The following is a 21937-nucleotide window of genomic DNA, read 5'->3' on the forward strand; positions in this document are numbered from 1 at the left end:
ATATCTATTACCCCTCAGTTTAAAGTTATGTCCCCTCGTGCCAGCCATATCCATCCGCGGGAGAAGGCTCTCACTGTCCACCCTATCCAACCCCCTGATCATTTTGTATGCCTCTATTAAGTCTCCTCTTAACCTTCTTCTCTCCAACGAAAACAACCTCAAGTCCGTCAGCCTTTCCTCATAAGATTTTCCCTCCATACCAGGCAACATCCTGGTAAATCTCCTCTGCACCCGCTCCAAAGCCTCCACGTCCTTCCTATAATGCGGTGACCAGAACTGTACGCAATACTCCAAATGCGGCCGGACCAGAGTTCTGTACAGCTGCAACATGACCTCCCGACTCCGGAACTCAATCCCTCTACCAATAAAGGCCAACACTCCATAGGCCTTCTTCACAACCCTATCAACCTGGGTGGCAACTTTCAGGGATCTATGTACATGGACACCTAGATCCCTCTGCTCATCCACACTTTCAAGAACTTTACCATTAGCCAAATATTCCGCATTCCTGTTATTCCTTCCAAAGTGAATCACCTCACACTTCTCTACATTAAACTCCATTTGCCACCTCTCAGCCCAGCTCTGCAGCTTATCTATATCCCTCTGTAACCTGCTACATCCTTCCACACTATCGACAACACCACCGACTTTAGTATCGTCTGCAAATTTACTCACCCACCCTTCTGCGCCTTCCTCTAGGTCATTGATAAAAATGACAAACAGCAACGGCCCCAGAACAGATCTTTGTGGTACTCCACTTGTGACTGTACTCCATTCTGAACATTTCCCATCAACCACCACCCTCTGTCTTCTTTCAGCTAGCCAATTTCTGATCCACATCTCTAAATCACCCTCAATCCCCAGCCTCCGTATTTTTTGCAATAGCCTACCGTGGGGAACCTTATCAAACACTTTGCTGAAATCCATATACACCACATCAACTGCTCTACCCTCGTCTACCTGTTCAGTCACCTTCTCAAAGAACTCAATAAGGTTTGTGAGGCATGACCTACCTTCACAAAGCCATGCTGACTATCCCTGATCATACTATTCCTATCTAGATGATTATAAATCTTGTCCCTTATAATCCCCTCCAAGACTTTACCCACTACAGACGTGAGGCTCACCGGTCTATAGTTGCAGGGGTTGTCTCTGCTCCCCTTTTTGAACAAAGGGACCACATTTGCTGTCCTCCAGTCCTCTGGCACTATTCCTGTAGCCAATGATGACATAAAAATCAAAGCCAAAGGTCCAGCAATCTCTTCCCTGGCCTCCCATAGAATCCTAGGATAAATCCCATCAGGTCCCGGGGACTTATCTATTTTCAGCCTGTCCAGAATTGCCAACACCTCTTCCCTACGTACCTCAATGCCATCTATTCTATTAGCCTGGGGCTCAGCATTCTCCTCCACAACATTATCTTTTTCCTGAGTGAACACTGACGAAAAATATTCATTTAGTATCTCGCCTATCTCTTCAGACTCCACACACAATTTCCCATCCCTGTCCTTGACTGGTCCTACTCTTTCCCTAGTCATTCGCTTATTCCTGACATACCTATAGAAAGCTTTTGGGTTTTCCTTGATCCTTCCTGCCAAATACTTCTCATGTCCCCTCCTTGCTCGTCTTAGCTCTCTCTTTAAATCCTTCCTCACTACCTTGTAACTATCCATCGCCCCAACCGAAACTTCACACTTCATCTTCACATAGGCCTTCTTCTTCCTCTTAACAAGAGATTCAACTTCCTTGGTAAACCACGGTTCCCTCGCTCGACGCCTTCCTCCCTGTCTGACCGGTACATACTTATCAAGAACACGCAGTAGCTGATCCTTGAACAAGCCCCACTTATCCAGTGTGCCCAACACTTGCAGCCTACTTCTCCACCTTATCCCCCCCAAGTCACGTCTAATGGCATCATAATTGCCCTTCCCCAGCTATAACTCTTGCCCTGCGGTGTATACTTATCCCTTTCCATCATTAACGTAAACGTCACCGATTTGTGGTCACTGTCCCCAAAGTGCTCTCCTACCTCCAAATCCAACACCTGGCCTGGTTCATTACCCAAAACCAAATCCAACGTGGCCTCGCCTCTTGTTGGCCTGTCAACATATTGTTTCAGGAAACCCTCCTGCACACACTGTACAAAAAACGACCCATCTATTGTACTCGAACTATATCTTTTCCAGTCAATATTTGGAAAGTTAAAGTCTCCCATAATAACTACCCTGTTACTTTCGCTCATATCCAGAATCATCTTCGCCATCCTTTCCTCTACATCCCTAGAACTATTAGGAGGCCTATAAAAAACTCCCAACAGGGTGACCTCTCCTTTCCTGTTTCTAACTTCAGCCAATACTACCTCGGAAGAAGAGTCCCCATCTAGCATCCTCTCCGCCACCGTAATACTGCTCTTGACTAGCAGCGCCACACCTCCCCCTCTTTTGCCTCCTTCTCTGAGCTTACTAAAACACCTAAACCCCGGAACCTGCAACATCCATTCCTGTCCCTGCTCTATCCATGTCTCCGAAATGGCCACAACATCGAAGTCCCAGGTACCAACCCACGCTGCCAGTTCCCCTACCTTGTTTCATATACTCCTGGCATTGAAGTAGACACACTTCAAACCACCTACCTGAACGCTGGCCCCCTCCTGCGACGTCAAATCTGTGCTCCTGACCTCTATACTCTCATTCCCCCTTACCCTAAAGCTACAATCCAGGTTCCCATGCCCCTGCTGCATTAGTTTAAACCCCCCCCCAAAGAGCACTAACAAATCTCCCCCCCAGGATATTTGTGCCGCTCAGGTTCAGATGTAGACCATCCTGTCTGTAGAGGTCCCACCTTCCCCAGAAAGAGCCCCAGTTATCCAAAAATCTGAAACCCTCCCGCCTGCACCATCCCTGTAGCCACGTGTTTAAATGCTCTCTCTCCCTATTCCTCATCTCACTATCACGTGGCACGGGCAACAACCCAGAGATAACAACTCTGTTTGTTCTAGTTCTGAGCTTCCATCCTAGCTCCCTGAAAGCCTGCCTGACATCCTTGTCCCCTTTCCTACCTATGTCGTTGGTGCCAATGTGGACCACGACTTGGGGCTGCTCCCCCTCCCCCCTAAGGACCCGGAAAACACGATCCGAGACATCACGTACCCTTGCACCTGGGAGGCAACGTACCAAACGTGAGTCTCTCACGCTCCCACAAAATCTCCTATCTGTGCCCCTGACTATAGAGTCCCCAATTACTAATGCTCTGCTCCTCTCCCCCCTTCCCTTCTGAGCAACAGGGACAGACTCCGTGCCAGAGGCCCGTACCCCATGGCTTACCCCTGGTAAGTCGTCCCCCCCACAAGTATCCAAAGCGGTATACTTGTTTCTCAGGGGAACGACCGCAGGGGATCCCTGCACTGACTGTTTTTTCCCAGTCCCTCTTACAGTTACCGACCTATCTCCAATCTTTGGTGTAACTAATTCCCTGAAGCTGCTATCTATGACCCCTTCTGCCTCCCGAATGATCCGAAGTTCTTCCAACTCCAGCTCCAGTTCCCTAACTCGGTCTTGGAGGAGCTGGAGATGGCAGCACTTCCTGCAGGTAAAATCAGCAGGGACACTAACTGCATCCCTCACCTCAAACATCCTGCAGGAGGAACATTGCACTCCCTTCCCTGCCATTCCTCTAACTTTCTACCAAGATCTGGCTAACAACTAAATTAAATTTTTATAAAAAATAATAATAATATAATAAAAATATGGTACTTACCTCAGACCAATGGGTTTTATTATTAGGTTAGAGGAGGAGGGCGGGTGGGAGACACTACACGTGTAGTGTCTCGGGTTTCCTCTCCACCAGAATTTATTGGGAGGGTCTTCCCAGAGGTCCGCGGGTCGACTTCCTGATCCCGCCTAAAAAACTAATTAAAAAAAAAAAAGAAAAATTCTCAGCTCCTGCTGAAATTGACTAACCAGCCAGCTCCACTCCCGCCGAAATCGACTGGCCTGCCCCTGCAAAGAGAAGCGCTTTTAAAGGTTGACTTACCTCCCAGCAACCTCCTTCCGCAATGCTCCCGCTGAAACTGACTAACCAGCTGCTCTCACGCCGCCGAAATCGACTGGCCTGCCCCTGCAAAGAGAAGTGCTTTTAAAGGTTGACTTACCTCCCAGCAACCTCCTTCCGCAATGCTACCGCTGAAACTGACTAACCAGCTGCTCTCACGCCGCCGAAATCGACTGGCCTGCCCCTGCAAAGAGAAGTGCTTTTAAAGGTTGACTTACCTCCCAGCAACCTCCTTCCGCAATGCTCCCGCTGAAACTGACTAACCAGCTGCTCTCACGCCGCCGAAATCGACTGGCCTGCCCCTGCAAAGAGAAGTGCTTTTAAAGGTTGACTTACCTCCCAGCAACCTTCTTCCGCAATGCTCCCGCTGAAACTGACTAACCAGCTGCTCTCACGCCGCCGAAATCGACTGGCCTGCCCCTGCAAAGAGAAGTGCTTTTAAAGGTTGACTTACCTCCCAGCAACCTCCTTCCGCAATGCTCCCGCTGAAACTGACTAACCAGCTGCTCTCTCGCCGCCGAAATCGACTGGCCTGCCCCTGCAAAGAGAAGTGCTTTTAAAGGTTGACTTACCTCCCAGCAACCTCCTTCCGCAATGCTCCCGCTGAAACTGACTAACCAGCTGCTATCACTCAGAGGAGAACAGGTCCATTGAAGGCTGAAACACAGTTCTGGTTTATGGAATTGGGGGCAGAGAGACAGACAGACAGGAGTGGAAATAGAAAAGGAATTCTGGAACTCAGCTCCGATTCCACAAGCAGAACACCGATATCTCCACATCCTGGCTTCAGAAGCAGGACACCGGCATCTCCACATCCTGGCTTTAGAAGGAAGGGAGTCACTTGTGATGTGCGAGATCTGGAGAAGAATGAACCAAAGGATGAGGACTCAGAGCCTGAAATGGGGTGGGAGATCTCTGAGGAGAGGAACTAAATTGTCAACCAATCGTGAAAAATGTCAAACCAAACCGTCAAAACGATTAAGACAGATATTTGAAAAAGTAATCAGAGTGTAGAAACTCTTGTTAGCTTGGATTGAATCCAAACGTATTTTTAAAGAAAGTAAACAGAGACAGCACGAGTATTGTTATCTGTTCATTAACTATGTTGAAAGGAAATTAATTTTCTGGACCTTAAAGCAGATGTTAGGCCAACTTGAACAGAATAATTGGCCAGTCTCACAATGACAGTGGTAGGGAGAATAAGAACATCAAGAAAGTATCATAACAATGTTAAAAACGGACAAGATAATAACGAACATTCAGCAGATATTCAAATAGCAAGGTCATACTTTACAAAGCAATTTGGAATACTATCAGAGGCTGCAGATTATATTAGTGCGATAAATGCCAAACACTTGGTTTGGATGCTTTACAAAGATGGGCGCTGGGATCTGCCCAACATTTAGACACGGACTCCAGAAGCTGACAGACAATTTCAAAATCGACGAAACATACAAATGGAGAAAGCAATGAAGGGAGAGGACGATTACAGTAACAGGACGAATTAATTGCTCATAAACGTGCAGAGTGGACCTTTCAACAATTTCACGAGCGCTAAGCGCCAGCTGCTGCGTTTCGATGGGAAATGATCATCTGATTGTGCCCGAGGTGCTTCGGGCTTCAAAGTCCAATATTCCCAACTTCCAAAAGTACAACATGTGTTAGCAATACACGGAAGTATCAAACAAAGTATTGGAGTTCATTTCTGGTAGAACAAAAATGAAAATAAAACAAAAAGACGATCATAATTCTACAATAGTGCTGCGGGGCTGTGTAAATGTGAGGAATGAGCTGGTTAATGTAGTTTTTGGAGCAATTCAATATGAACCAGAGAGACATGGAAACAATTCACTCCAATCATGGCCGGCACGGTGGCACGGCGGTTAGCACTGCTGCCTCACAGTGCCAGGGACACAGGTTCCATTTCGACCGTGGGTGACTGTGTGAAATTTGTAAATTCTGCCCGTGTGTACGCTGGTTTGCTCAGGTTTCCTCCGACAGTCAAAAGATGTGCAGGTTACGTGGATTGCGGGGCGAAATTGCCTTTTAGTGTCCAGAGATGTGCAGGTTAGATGGCTTGGCCATGTTAAATTTCCCCTTCCTGTCCAGAGGTGGGCAGGTTAGGTGGATTGGCCATGTTAAATTGTCCCTTAGTGTCCAGAGATGTACAGGTTAGGTGGATTGGCCATTTTCAATTGCCTCTTAGTGCCGAGAAATTACAGGTTACATCGATTGGCCATGCTAAATTGCCCCTTCGTGTGCAGAGATGTGCAGGTAGGTGGATTGGCCATGTTAAACTGCCCCTTCGTGTCCAGAGATGTGCAGGTCGGTGGATTGGCCGTGTTAAATTTCTCCTTCGTGTCCAGACATGTGTAGGTATGGTGGATTGGCCATGTGAAATTTCCATTTCGTGTCCAGAGATGTGTAGGTAGATGGATTGGCCATGTTAAGTTACCCCTTCGTGTCCAGAGATGTGTAGGTATGGTGGATTCGCCATGTTAAATTGCCCCTTAGTGCCCAGCGATGTGCAGGTAGGTGGGATATAGGGATAGGACTTAGGTAGGGTGCTCTTTCGGGGTGGTCGGTGCAGTCTCGATGGGCCGACTGGCCTCATTCTGATTGTATTGAATCTATGATACACATGTTACCAAACATCTACAATCCAAATCAAAATTCTTCCTTTTTTTAAATGTACCTCAAAAGGTTGATACACAAGCTGGGATCACATGGGATTAGCGGTAATTTATTCACGCGGATCTAGGATTGGATAACCAATCGGGATAAATGGGTATCTTTCTGGTTGGCAAGATGTAACTGGTGAGGTGCCACAAGATTCGGTCCTCGGGCCCCTACTATTTACAATCTATAGTAATGAATTGATGCAGTGATCGGAGGTACTATAGCCAAGTTTGCAGATGACACTGGAGTAGGTGAAGTAGCCAGCTGCGATGAGGAAAGCAAGAATTTACAAATGGATATGGTTAGATTGGGTGAGTGGGCCAAAATGTGACAGATGGAGTTTAGCGTCGATGAGTGAAAGGCTTCCATTTTGGTCGGAAAAATAGAACGGCAACTTATTATCCAAATGCAGAGAAACTTCAGAGTGCTTCGGTGGAAAGATTTTTTGGTGTTCTCCTGCTTAGTATGCGGGAACAGCCGGTAATAAGGAAGGCAAATGGAATTGTGGCATTTAAAGCTGAAGGAACATAGTACAAAAGTATGGAAGTGTTGCTACAAGTGTACAAGGCATTGGTGAGATCACATCTGGAGTGCTGTGTACTGTTCTGGTTCCCTTATTCGTGGAAGGATGCAGTTATATTAGAGGCAGTTCAGAGGACGTTCACTAGATTGGTTCAGGAGATGATGGGTTTGTCTCGGAGTTTGAGCAGTTTAGGCCGATACTCACTCGAGTTTAGATGAATTGTAGAAGATCTAATTGAGGTACATAAGATGATAACAGGTATTGAGAAAGTAGATGTAGAGCAGATGTTCCCTCTTGTGGGGCATTCTAGAACGAGAGGTCATAGTTTTAGGGTAAGCGGTGGCTGATTTAAATCAGAACTGAGGGGGAAACATTTCTCTCCAAGAGACAGGCATTTGGGGAATTCAGTGCGGTGGATGCCGGGGTTTTGAGTAAAGGTAAGGAGGAGATATTTTTAATTAGTGATACGTTGAAGGGTTCGGGAGAACGGGCAGGAAAGTGGAATTGGGGCCTAGAGGAGATCAACGATCATCACATTGAATGACGGAGCGGGCTCAAGGGGCTGAATTGTCGACCTGCTCCAAATTATTACGTCCTTCACGAATTAAAAAATCGAAGTAGATCCATGCTGTGGAGAATCCACTCGGTGAAATAAAAGTATGATTTCGGCATGAAACTACTTACTTCATTCATGAGAGCGATCCACAGTCAACACAATTTAATAGTGACAGGTACTCCCTGTCATTCCTGATCGCTCTGGTCAGGGATTTCACTCTGGTTAGTGACCCACTTTCTGAGAAATTCATGACAGACAGATTCTCCCATCCATAGGTTATCATTGGGACCAGCTGTCCCTCTCCGGTTCTCAGCAAAATGGGACCTCACTATTATTTTAGTCTGTGGTCTGATCTAACAAGAGGAGTGGGTGAGTAGTGGACCCTATGAGAGGCAGCCACACGTGCGAATGGGAGCAGAATCCGAAATTCTGACAGAAGGAGAGAGCGCAACGGAAAACTATGCCAGAACTATACCAGCGACGACAAGAGGGAGAGACAGAGAGAGTAGCGCAAGTACAGGAGAGGCAGAGCGCAGATAAACTACAGGAAGGATACAAGGAGAGAGGGAGCGGCAAGTCTGGAAGTCGGAGAGAGAGTGCAACAACAAGATGGAGAGAGAGAGCAGTGAAACTACAAGGGGGCGAGGGAGCAGCGAGATTCCAGGTGGGGGAGGTAAATATTGCAATCTGTGAAAAAGAGAGCGTAGAACGTCAAACGGACATTGACAAGTTGATGGAGTGACCGACAGGTGGCAAATGAATGTCAATGTTGATAGGTGCGCGGTGATGCATTTTCGTCAGCAGAACATGGATAGACAATATGAAATAAGGGGTAAAATTCTTAAAGGAGAGCAGACGTACCAGGGTGTAAATGTACATAATCATTGAAAGTGGCAGCACACGTGAGAAGGGCAGGCAATAAACCATAGGAGCATCACGGTGCCTGCGGCCTCACGGCGCCGAGGTCCCAGGTTCGATCCCGGCTCTGGATCACTGTCCACGTGGAGTTTGTACATTCTCCCCGTGTTTGCGTGGAATTCGCCCCCAAAACGCCCAAAGATGTGCAGGTTAGGCGCATTGGAAAAATGAATTGGGCACTCTAATTTTTTTTAAAGAGAAAAAAAAGCGTACAGTATTGTCGGCTTTATTAGCAGGGGAATAGAGTACATGAGCAACGGGGTTATGCTGAACCTAGCCATCAGTTAGACCTCAGCTAAAATACTGTGTACAGTTCTGACCGCCATATGGAATCACCCCAGTGCAGAAGGAGGCCTTTCAGCCCATCGAGTCCGTACTGCCCCTCTGAAAGAGCATCCAACCTATTCCAACACTATCCCCATCCTATCCGTACAACCCAATATCCCCACCTAAACGTTTGGACACTAAGGTCAATTTAGCATGGCCAATCCACCTAAACTGCACATCTTTTAGACTACGGGAGGAAACCGGAGCACCCTGAGGAAACTCACGCACACACGGGGAGAAAGTACAGACTCCAGATTACAGGCGTCCAAAGCCTGAATCGAACCAAGGTCCTGGTGCTGTGAGCCAGCAGTGCTAACCACTGCGATGTGAACGCATTGGAGAGAGTGCAGAAGAAGCTGGCAGGAATGGTTCTAGAGATGTTAAACTTCTGTTATGAGCAGCGATTGGAGAGATTGTGACTGTTCTCGGTGGAGAGAAGCGGTATAAGGTGTTCAAAATCTGGACAGAGTAGACAGGGAGAAATTGTTCACACACGTAAATGAATCAAGAAAGAGGGGGCACAAATTTAAAGTGATCAGCAATAGAACTTCCACATCGCCAATGATTTGGGACTGAAATGGGCCTGGCATTGTGGTGGTGCGAGGTTCAATCGGGGCATTCAAGAGAGCACTGGATGATTATCTGAATAGAAACAATGTGAAGGTATAAATGGAAAGGAAGGAGAAGGATCTTGGGTCATAATGCTCGTTTGGAGAGATGATACAGACACGATGGGCCAAATAGCCTCCTTCTGCACAGTAATCCTATCATTGTGGGAGTGCACTGGGGCCACGGGAGAGGGAGAGATCAGCGAGACGACAAGAGGGAAAGTGCGAGAGTGAGCAGCGAGACCACGACAAGGGGAGAGAGAGCACGAGAGAGTACTGACACCACAAGAGGGAGTTTGAGCTTCGAAACCACGAGAGGGAGAGAGAGAGCAGCGAGAGAAACAGAGAGAGGAAAAGGGGAAGACGAAAGCACAAGAGAACAAAGAAAAGTACAGCACAGGAACAGGCCCTACGACCCTCCAAGCCTGCGCCGACAATGCTGCCCATCAAACGCAAAACATTCTAGACTTCCTGGGTCCGTATCTCTCTATTCCCATTCTATTTGTGTATGTGTCAAGATGCCCCTTAAACTTCACTATCGTGCCTGTTTTCATCACCTCCTCTGGCAGTGAGTTCCAGGCACCCACTACCCTCTATGTAAAAAAACTTGCCTCGCACATCTCCTTTGAACTTTGCCCCTCGAACCTTAAACCTATGTCCCATGGTAATTGATACTTCCACGCTGGAAAAAAGCTACTAACTGTGCACTCTGTCTATGCCCCTCATAATCCTGTAACCTTCTATCAGGTCGCCCCTCAACCTCCGTCGTTCCAGTGAAAATAAATCGAGTTCATTCAACCCTCCTCATAGCTAATGCCCTACATACCAGGCAACATCATGGCAAATCTCTTCTGCACCCTCTCTAAAGCCTCCACATCCTTCCGCTGGTGTGGCGACCAGAATTGAACACTATACTCCAAGTGCCTAACTAAGGTTGCAGCTGTAGCATCACGTGCCCATTTGTCTTCTCCATGCCCCGGCCAATGAAGGCAAGCATGCCGTATTCTCTTGAAAACCTTATCCAGTTGAGTTGGCATTTTCAGTAATCTGTAAACATGTACTCCTCCGGGAGTACTTACATTGCGGGAGCAGAGAGGAGCGGACCTGCGCGGGTCACTGCTGCAGGGTAAAGGATAAAGGCAGCGCCAGGCTCGAGGCCCTCACTTACCTTCCGGGAGCAGAGTGGAGCGGACCTGAGCGGGACACTGCGCGGGACACTGCGCAGGGACACTGCGCAGGGACACTGCGCTGCAGGTAGGACAGCTGCAAAATTGAAATAAAAACCGGCAAGTGACGTCACAGGAGACTGTGACCTGATTGGCTGAAAGGCAGGCTGGGCTAAATTTGAATATTTGTGGAGTTACTAGTTTTAATTTGATTCAAATTGTTATTTTTAAGTTGATTTGAATTACTATTTTTAAAATTTTAAATCTCACTTAAATAACTATTTTGGGTTGATTAAAATTTTTAAGTTGATTTCAATAACTTTTTTAATTTCAATTAAATAACTATTTAATTTTTTTTTAATATGTTCATTCAAAGTTTTTCAATAATTTTTACCAAAAAGGAAAGGAAATATACAAAGAAAAAAAAAAGGGCAATACGCCATCCACCAAAGCAATTTAATCCTCCTACCCTTAAACAATTTAACAAATTAAGAACAAAATGGGGCAAACGCCCCTTACATAAACCAGACAAGAAAACCGCCCCCCCCCCCCCCCCCCCCCGGGTTGCTGCTGCGATTGACCTCCACCTTACGTTCCGCGAGAAATTCAAGGAACGGTTGTCACTGCCTGGAGAACCCCTGCACAGACCCTCGCAAGGCAAACTTTATCTTCTCCAACCTGAGAATCCCTGCCATGTCATTGATCCAGGCCTCCACGCTTGGGGGCTTCGCGTCCCTCCACATTGGTAAGATCCTTCTCCGGGCTACCAAAGAGGCAAAGGCCAGAACACCGGCCTCTTTCAGCTCCTGCACTCCCGGCTCATCTGGAACCCCAAATATCTCTATCCCCCAGCTCGGTTTCACCCGAGTATCTAAGACCTTGGACATAGTCTTTGTGAAGCCCCGCATGCGCCGGACATGCGCAGAACATATGGGCGTGGTTTGCTGGGCTCCCCGAAGACCTCACACCTGTCCCCTACCACAAAAACTTACACATCCTCGCCCCTGTCATATTCGCCCTGTGCACCACTTTAAACTGGATCAGGCTGAGCCTGGCGCAAGACAACGAGGAATTAACCCTGCCCAGTGTATCAGCCCACATACCCTCATCCAGCTCCTCACCCAGCTCCTCCTCCCACTTGCCATTCAGCTCCTCCACCGAGGCTTCTTCTGCCTCCTGCAGCTCCTGGTATATCGCCGAGACTTTACCCTCTCTGACCCACACACCCGAAATCACCCTGTCCTGTATCCTCCGGGCCGGCAGCAGCGGGAATTCCCCTATCTGCCTCCTCACAACCACCCTAACCTGCATATACCTGAAGGCATTTCCCGGGGGTAACCCAAATTTCTCCTCCAGCGCCCTCAGACTGGCAAACGTCCCATCAATGAAAAGGTCTCCCATTCTTTTAATTCTCGCCCGATGCCAACTCAGGAATCCGCCATCCATCCTGCCCGGTGTAAACCTATGATTGTTCCGCATCGGGGACAAAACCGAGGCCCCCACCTCCCCCCCGTGCCATCTCCACTGCCCCCAGATCCTCAGTGTCGCCGCCACCACCGGGCTCGTGGTGTACCGCGCCGGCGGTCGCCGCAACGGTGCCGTCACCAGTGCCCCCAGGCTAGAACCTACACATGACGCCGCCTCTAGTCTTTTCCACGCCGCCCCCTCTCCCTCCATTTCCCATTTCTGAATCATTGCCACATTAGCTGCCCAGTAGTAGCTACAACAATTCGGCAGCGCCAGCCCCCCCTTCCCCCCTCCCCCCCCCCCCCCCCCGACTGCACTCCAAGAACAGTCTCTTAACCCTCGGGGTCTTACTTGCCCATACAAACCCCATAATGCCCTTGCTCACTCGTTTGAAAAAGGCCTTAGGGATGAGAATGGGCAGGCACTGGAACACGAACAAGAACCTCGGGAGGACCGTCATCTTAACGGACTGCACCTTGCCGGCCGGGGAGAGTGGCAACACATCCCATCTTTCAAAGTCCTCCTCCATCTGGTCCACCAACCGCGCCAAGTTTAGCTTGTACAGAACCCTACTACTCTTGGCCACCTGGATAGCAAATACTCCTCTCCACCCTCTTGAGCAGCAGCTCTTCCAGCCTCTTCTCCTGACCCCTCGCATGCAGCACCAAGAGCTCGCTCTTCCCAACATTGAGCTTGTATCCCGAGAAGTCTCCAAACTCCCTAAGTGTCTGCATGACCTCAGCAATCCCCTCCACTGGATCCGCGATATACAAAAGCAGGTCATCCGCATATAATGAGACCCGATGCTCCTCCCCTCCCTGGACCAACCCCTTCCAGTTTCTAGACTCCCTTAGTGCCATAGCCAGTTTGTCATGAAGGAGCTTGCAAAGGCTTTACTGATGTCCATATAGACAACATCTACTGCCCTTCCTTTATCAATCATCTTCGTCAATTCCTCAAAAAACTCGATTAAGTTAGTGAAACAGGGCCTCCCCTTCACAAAAAAACATGATTCCTCTCGCTAATATGTCAATTTTTTCCAAATGTGCATGAGTCCTGCACCCAAGAACCATCTCGAATAATCTCCTACCATTGGAGTAAGGATCCTGGATTATTCCCGCTACCCTTCTTCAACAAAGGTACAATATTGGCTGCTCGTCAGTCCTCTGGGACCTTTAGTGTTGCCAATAAGGATGCAAAGATGTCAGTCAAGGCCACAGCAATTTCCTCAGTATGTTGCTTCGGTCTCATCAGGCCCTGGAGTCGTATCTGCCTTAATGTTTTTTGAGACGCCCAACACCCCCCTCTTTTTTGATAGCGACATGACCCAGACACTGTTGCTTCGCAGCTCCAGGGTCCCAGGTTCGATTCCCGGCTTGAGCCACAGTTTGTGCGGAATTTGCACGTGATTCCCGTGCCTGGGTGGGTTTCCACCGGGTGCTCCGGTTTCCTCCCACATGTCCCGAAAGACGTGCTTGTTGGGTGAATTGGACATTCTGAATTCGCCCTCAGTGTACCCCAACAGGAGCCAGAGTGTGGCGGCTGGGGGATTTTCACACTAACCTCATTGCAGTGTTAATGTAAGCCTACTTGTGACAATAAATATTATTATTATTCTATACGCCCTTCCCTAGACTCATCATCCATCATGACTTTCTCTTTGGTGAATACTGATGCAAAGTACTCATTTCATACCTCGCCCATTTCCTCTGATTCCACGCATAGATTCCCTCCTCTATGCTTGAGTTGACCAGCCCTTTCCCCGGCTACCATCTTGCTCTTTATATATGGATAATAAACCTTGGGATTGTCCTTAATTATGTTTGTCAAGGCCTTTTCATGACCCCTTTTATCTCTCCTGACTCTTTTCTTCAGTTCCTTCCAACGTCGTTTTATTCTTCAAGGGCTTTGTCTATTCCATGTCCGTGTCTGTCCCCCGTGTCTTGGACAACTATTTGTGCAGGAAGTGACGTCTGGGCTGCGGAATTTAAGCAGCAGATGGGTTTACTGTGATGCATATGGAGATTTGAAGGACGTGGATAGCACGTTTATGTAAGTGTTCACCGCACAGCTTCATATTATGCAGTCGGCGAGGGACTGGGTGGCCACCAGGCACTGTATAAGGAACAAGCAGGTGACAAATGTGTTCCCCGACTGCATTCCAAGCTCCAACCAACATTGATTGCAGAATAATGATAAGAGTGTTGGTTCTTCTCGGGAATGCAGCCTAAACAAAATCCAGGGCAGTTCGGGTGGCTCAGCTACAACGAAGGTAAAAAGAATCATAGAGGAGGAAGAGCGATTGTTGATCTGATAGATAGGGGTAGAAGTAGGCTGTTCGTCTGCCGCAGACGTGAATGCAAGATGGTTTGTTTACTCCCCAGTTCCAAGGTCCAGGAAGACACTGAACAGCTGCAGGGCACGGACAGGAGAGGGTAAACAACCAACAGTCGTGGTCCATCTTTGTAAACAGAGAATCATCGGAAAATAGGAGGAGGAGGAGGTCATTCGGCAATTGGAGTCTGTTTCGACGTTCATTATGATCATGGCTGTTCACTGCACAATAGACTAGACTGATCGCACCATCTCCCCATTTCCTTTGATTCTCTTCACCCCATTTGCCTTCTTTGACGCCTGCTCCACCTCCATGCTTACGTTCAGCAACTGCTGTACGAGAACACCCAGGTTCCATTGCACAGTCCCTTCTCTTAAACTATAAATAATCAGGTTTTAATCTCCTTCCTGTGTTTTGCTACCAAAGAGGATAACCCCACATTAATTATATTATATGGCACCTGCCATTCATTTCCCCCCTCACTCACCCGGTGTAACAATAAAACAGGTAGGAAGAGAGTTGTGGCCCTTTAGTCAGAATTTAGGTTACTCGGTTGATGTTTCTAAAGCAGGGCCTCCAAAGTACCAAGCTACAGATTGCTCTCAGTGCAGGTAAGTCTGGAAATAGGAGGATAGCTGAGAGGACTATATGGCTGAAAAGGTGGTTCAGAAGGCAGGTTGTCAGACATTTGAAGCATTGTGGCCTGCGCTGTGGTACTTGGGCCAGTAAAGATTGGACGGGGATCCACTTGGACTGATGTGAGACTGTTCTGTTTGCTTCTGCTCTTGGGGCGTGTTCAAACAACCTCGGCAGTGGTGCGGAAACAGGCGAATATATCATGGAAACAGCAGGCGAGGAATAGGGGCGTGCACGTGCACAAAATAGTTTGACGCACTGACAGCACTATGATAGAGAATAACAAATTCATAGGTCCGGTCAGAGTGAGAAGGAAAGTAATGGAGTTTAACTCAGATTTGAATGCATGATAAGTGTATATGACTGCTATGAGGAAAGACTGGATAAGCTGGGATTGTTTTCACGGGAGCTGAGTGGGGATTGATAGAGGTATACAAAATTATGAGAGACATCGATAGGGTAGATGATAAGAATCCTTTCTCCATGTCAGAGGTGCTGAACACCAGGGGGCACAGCTTTAACGTGAGGACGAAGTACTTTAGGCGGGACCAGAGGGTCGTGCAAATATAGAACGCGCTGCCTGAGAGGAGGGTGGAGGAAGGAACTCTCGCTACATTTACCAAGCATCTGTACCAGCACTTAAATCGCCAAGGCAGAGTAATCTATGGATCAAGTGAGGATAAATGGGATTAGAATGTATTGGCATTTCATAGTCTACTTGACATGGTGGGACGAAGGGCCTGTTTCCGTACTAAAGAACAAAGAAAAGTACAGCACAGGAACAGGATATTTCGGCCCTCCAAAGCCCGAGCCGACCATGCTGCCCGTATAAACTAAAATCTTCTACACTTCCGGGGTCCGTATCCCTCTGTCCGTATCATATTCATGTATTTATCAAGATGCCTCTTAAATGTCACTATCGTCCCTGCTTCCACCACCTCCTCCGGCAGTGAGTTCCAGGCACCCACTACTCTCTGTGTAAAACACTTAGCTCGTACATCTACTCAAAACCTTGCCCCTCGCACCTTAAACTATGCCCCCTCGTAATTGACCCCGCGAACCTTGGAAAAAGTATCTGACTATCCACTCTGTCTATGCCCCTCATAATTTTGTAGACCTCTATCAGGTCGCCCCTCAACCTCTTTCGTTCAGATGAGAACAAACAGAGTTTATTCAACCGCTTCTAGTAACTAATGCCCTCCATACCAGGCAACTTCATGGTTAATCTCTTATGTACCCTGTCTAAAGCCTCCACACCCTTCTGATAGTGTGGTAGAGTCTATGACTCTATGTATATTAATTCACAAAGTATGTGAAATAAGAGTTACATGGGCAATCGACATGTGGAGATGCGATGATCAGGACAGGACAGAGATTTGGTTCAAGAAGGGGCAGGACTGGGTATTAAACATTTCTTTGTATCAGATGTTCAACAACGATAGGAGAGAAAGAAAAGGGCAGCAGTGGCGGCACTGGTAGAGAAGTGCTTGAGAAAGAGGATGTCCCAGACGAATCAAGGACCGAATCGATTTGGCCGGAGCTAAAGAAGAAAAGAGGTTGAATTGAGCCTTTCTATGTAGTGGGAAGTAGATGAACACATCTGAAAGGCAACTGAAATCTGCAAAAACTATAGAATAGTCACAATAGGAAATAGTAATGATCCAAAAATAGACTGGGATAGTGGTAACGGAAATGGGTAGAGATGGATTAGGATTCCTAGAATGAGTTCTAGGGAAACGACTTCAGCAGTATATATCTCAGTCGAATTAGACATGCATACTGCTGAACCTGGCTCCTGGGAATAAGGTGGGAAAGTAGGGTGTGACTGTGGAGAAACGTTTCGGGACGGTGATCAATGTATCACAATGTTTTGGCAGGCAGGGGAATAGAACAAACGATGAGAGACAAATCGATAGTTGAGTAATGGACTACCTTCAAATAACACATGGTCCGAACGCAGTCGAGGTAATTCACTCAAAATTTACAAGTAGGATAAAAAAATGCAGAGGTACCCGGATGACAAAGGTGGCGAAATAAAAACAGGGAATATAAAAGTGCGCCGAAGTTCAGAGGAAAGGTGAATAAGCAAATAAGTGAATCCAAGGGGGAGTATGAAGAAAGTACTGACAGCTAAAATAACGTTAAGTACCAAAACCTCTAGCAGCATGTAAATGGAACAAGATAATAGAAAGGAGGAGTCGAGCCGATGTCGAATCAAAAAGGAGGATGTATGCATGGAGATTGGGGGTCATGGCTGATATATTAAGAGACTGAGACATGGCTGACACAATTTTGAATTTCCCTTTAACAAGGAAGAAGATGCTGCACAGGCCATGATGAAAGAGGAGGTAATTCCATCAGCAGAAGAGTTTAAAATTGATAAGGAGGAGTTTTTGGAGAGCCTGCCTGTGCTTAAAGTTCACAATGTTCCGGAAACCGGATTCGATATGTCTAAAGATACTGAGGGAAGCGTGATTGAAAGTTCCAGTGGCACCGGTCATCATAGAATTTACAGTGCAGAACGAGGCCATTCGGCCCATCACTGCTCAGTCTTCATTTATTTCCGATGTGATAAGAGAGGACTGAAAAATTACAAACATCGCAGTTCCCCAGAGGGTGTAGGATCAGCCGAACAACTACAGGACTGTCGGCTTAACTTTGGAGGTACGAAAACTTCCACAAAGAATCATTCTTGATAGATATCAGTGTCACGTGCACAAATTATGGATAATTAAGGAGAGCCAACATGTATTTATTAAAGAGCCATGATGTTTAAATGTGTTGAGATAATTCAGAACATCTGATTGGAAGGCAAAGGTAGTATTAAAGGATGTGCACTCATACTGGTACACAGTAGAATAAGGTACAGCTTAACTGCGTTTAATTTCATATATGTTATGTCTGGAAGGGATCTGTAGTTAGATTCATGTGGCAAAAGGTATTTGTGGGTGTAGAGGGCGACGAAGTTACAAATGTGTTTCTATTATGATAGAAAAAGCCATGGCGTCAATAATTAATATATTTGCTTAGTAAACAGAAGGTCATGAAAGGAAAAAAACTTCCTTTGTTCTTTAGCTTTAGCTGGAAGCTACAGCAGTTTATGTATAGACAGCCGGTAAAGGAATATCTCTCAGCTTTTCTGCAAGGAAAACAACATGCGATGAGGCAATTGTTATCTGAAGAGTCGTTCCATTCTCGGCAGGAGAACAGAGGGCTGCTCAGTAAACACTGACACACGTCAGAAGGACATGTGGTTTGAGGGTGTCCGGGTGGGCCCTGCTTTGGAGGCCAGACCGTTCCCACAGCGCATTATTGAACCAAATGGTTGTTTACCATTAGACTTTAATACCACATTTTTATTGAGTTCAAACTGCACCATCTGGCCTGGTAGGATTCGAGCCCATGCCGCCAGAGCATTACCCTGGGTCTCTGGATTACTAGTCCAGTGACAACACCACTACTCCACTGCCTCCCCTGTGCAACGTAAATTGAAAGATGTGTGGGTATTGGTGGCTGAACCTCAAGTGCTTAAACGCAGTCAAGACAAATACATCCTAACATGGGTTTTTGCAGAACGTGGACTGGATTCGAAGGTCCAGATGTTGCAGAACCTCTGTTCAAAAGAATCATTTAGAAATTGTGGAATGGATGTCGGAATGCAACCTTCGAATGGAAAGCATGATTATGAGAGAAGGTTTAAAAGCATGTTTTTCCAATGGAGTTTGGAAGCTCTCGTGACAATCATCTGTGAGGGAAGGGGAAATTCTGAGGCAGAAATACACAGACATTCAGTTAGGCCACAGCGAACTTCAAAATTACCTTGTATGAAAATGAAGATTTGTAGCTACAACTGTACTTTGTGATCCACACTAGAAAATACATACAGTGCAGAAGGAGGCCATTCGGCCCATCGAGTCTGCACCGACCCACTTAAGCCCTCACTTCCACTCTATCCCCGTAACCCAATAATCCCTTCTAACCTTTTTGGAAACTAAAGGCAACTTATCATGGCCAATCCACCTAACATGTACGTCTTTGGACTGGGAGGAAACCCGAGCACCCAGAGGAAACCCACGCAGACACGGGGAGAACGTGCAGACTCCGCACAGACAGTGACCCAGTGGGGAATCGAACCTGGGATCCTGGCGCTGTGAAGCCACAGTGCTAACCACTGTGCTACCGTGCTGCCTATGATGTTGTACTGCTAATGCTAAAATCTATGAGTAATTCATATGTCACGAGGGGATAGAAAAAGTATCGTTTTATAATTCCAGTTTTCATAGTTAGAATCATAGAGGTCAACAGCTCAGATAATTCCCTGCAGCCCATCATGTCTGCCCAAGCCAAAAAATACCACCCATTTTAATTTCTTTACAAAATCATAGCCTTGTATGCTTTGGCATCACAAGTTTTTTTGATGTATCCATGGGATGTGGGCGTCGCAGGCTGAGCCAGCATTGATTGCCCATCCTGGAGGGAATTTAAGAGTCAACCACATTGTTGTGGGTCTGGAGTCACATGTAGACGAGACTGAGGAAAGAGGAAAGATTTCCTTCCCGAAAGAACATTCGTGAACCAAATTTGTTTTTATGACAATTGACATTAACTGCGCAGTACAGGCTCTTCGGCCCTCGATGTTGCGCCGACCTGTGAAACCACTCTAAAGCCCATCTACACTATTCCCTTATTGTCCATATGTCTATCCAATGACCATTTGAATGTCCTTAGTGTTGGCGAGTCCACTACTGTTGCAGGCAGGGCATTCCACGCCCTTACTACTCTCTGAGTAAAGAACCTACCTCTGACATCTGTCTTATATCTATCTCCCCTCAATTTAAAGGTATGTCCCCTCGTGCAAGACATCACCATCCGAGGAAAAAGGCTCTCACTGTCCACCCTATCCAATCCTCTGATCATCTTGTATGCCTCAATTAAGTCACCTCTTAACATTCTTCTCTCTAACGAAAACAGCCTCAAGTCCTTTCCTCATAAGATCTTCCCTCCATACCAGGCAACATTCTGGTAAATCTCCTCTGCACCCTTTCCAATGCTTCCACATCCTTCCTATAATGCGGCGACCAGAATTGCACGCAATACTCCAAATGCGGCCGCACCAGAGTTTTGTACAGCTGCAACATGACCTCATGGCTCCTAAACTCAATCCCTCTACCAATAAAAGCGAACACACCGTACGCATTCTTAACAACCCTCTCAACCTGGGTGGCAACTTTCAGGGATCTATGTACATGGACACCGAGATTTCTCTGCTCATCCATACTGCCAAGAATCTTACCATTAGCCCAGTACTCAGTCTTCCTGTTATTCCTTCCAAAATGAATCACCTCACACTTTTCTGCATTAATCTCCATTTGCCACCTCTCAGCCCAGCGCTGCAGCTTATCTATGTCCCTCTGTAATTTGTAACATCCTTCCGCACTGACCACAACTCCACCGACTTTAGTGTAATCTGCAAATTTACTCACCCATCCTTCTACACCCTCCTCCATGTCATTAATAAAAATGACAAACAGCAGTGGCCCGAAAACAGATCCTTGTGGTACACCACTAGTAACTGGACTCCAGTCTGAAAACTTCCCATCAACCACCACCCTTTGTCTTCTTCCAGCGAGCCAATTTCTGATCCAAACTGCTAAATCACCTTGAATCCCTTGCCTCCATGTTTTCCGCAGTAGCCTACCATGGGAAACCTCATCAAACGCTTTACTGAAATCCATATAAACCACATCAACTGCTTCACACTCATCCACCTGTTTGGTCACCTTCTCAAAGAACTCTATAAGGTTTGTGAGGCACGACCTACCCTTCACAAAACCGTGTTGACCGTCCTTTCCAGATGATTATACATCCTATCTCTTCTAAACCTTTCCAAGATTTATCTCACAACAGAAGTAAGGCTCACTGGTCTCTAGTTACCGGGGTTATCTCTACTCCCCATCTTGAACAAGGGGACAACATTTGCTATCCTCCAGTCTTCTGGCACTATTCATGGTAGCCTTGTGGCAGCACGGTAGCCTTGTGGATAGCACAATTGCTTCACAGCTCCAGGGTCCCAGGTTCGATTCCGGCTTGGGTCACTGTCTGTGCGGAGTCTGCACATCCTCCCCGTGTGTGCGTGGGTTTTCTCCGGGTGCTCCGGTTTCCTCCCACAGTCCAAAGATGTGCGGGTTAGGTGGATTGGCCATGATAAATTGCCCTTAGTGTCCAAAATTGCCCTTAGTGTTGGGTGGGATTACTGGGTTATGGGAATAGGGCGGAGGTGATGACCTTGGGTAGGGTGCTCTTTCCAAGAGCCGGTGCAGACTCGATGGGCCGAATGGCCTCCTTCTGCACTGTAAATTCTATGATAATCTATGTAGACAAAGATGACTTAAAGAGCAAGGCCAAAGGCTCAGCAATCTCCTCCCTGGCTTCCCAGATAATCCTAGGGTAAATCCCATCCGGCCCAGGGGACTTATCTATTTTCACCCTTTCCAGAATTCCTAACACCTCCTCCTTATGAACCTCAAGCCCTTCTAGTCTAGTAGCCTGAATCTCAGTATTCTCCTCGACAACATTGCCTTTTTCCTGTGTGAATACTGACGAAAAATATTCATTTTGCACATCTCCTATCTCCTCGGTCTCCAAGCACAACTTCCCACTACGTTCCTTGAC

This window comes from Scyliorhinus torazame, chromosome 26 (assembly GCF_047496885.1).
Source record: "Scyliorhinus torazame isolate Kashiwa2021f chromosome 26, sScyTor2.1, whole genome shotgun sequence".
In the NCBI taxonomy this organism is placed as follows: Eukaryota; Metazoa; Chordata; class Chondrichthyes; order Carcharhiniformes; family Scyliorhinidae; genus Scyliorhinus; species Scyliorhinus torazame.